Here is a 318-nt window from a genome sequence, read left to right as displayed (position 1 = left end):
GTGCTCCCCCCGGCCAGCCGCGCTGCCAGCCGCGGGCGGTTCTGCCGCAGCCACCGGCTCTATTGCACTCCCTGTGGCTGCCAGAGCAGTGGAAGGCTCCTCAGAAAAACTCAATTTTACTTTATCAGATTCACGTGAGCGCCACATGTGAAAGCAGGAGGAGGAAGTGCACCGGCAGCGTGATAAGCTGGTACACCAGGTCCCCTCTTCGCCTGCTCCTCTACAGAGAGACCTAAAGAAGATGTATGTAAAAAGCAGAATTGTAGGTATTCTCCAATCCCATCCCACCCCAAAAATACCCCACCAACCAAACAACAC

General features: G+C 55.0%; 1 protein-coding gene across 1 annotated transcript in view; it reads right to left on the bottom strand.

Annotated features, from left to right (window-relative positions):
- Positions 1–318, bottom strand: part of BHLHE40 (basic helix-loop-helix family, member e40) — a gene marked incomplete at both ends in the record, with an annotated part of 1956 nt that overhangs the window by 1035 nt on the left and 603 nt on the right. The window lies entirely within an intron of this gene.

This window comes from Buceros rhinoceros, unplaced genomic scaffold (genome assembly GCF_000710305.1).
Source record: "Buceros rhinoceros silvestris isolate BGI_N320 unplaced genomic scaffold, ASM71030v1 scaffold28840, whole genome shotgun sequence".
NCBI lineage: Eukaryota > Metazoa > Chordata > Aves > Bucerotiformes > Bucerotidae > Buceros > Buceros rhinoceros.
The sequence above is the reverse complement of the archived record's forward strand: the minus strand, read 5'-3'. Positions and strand labels throughout refer to the sequence as shown.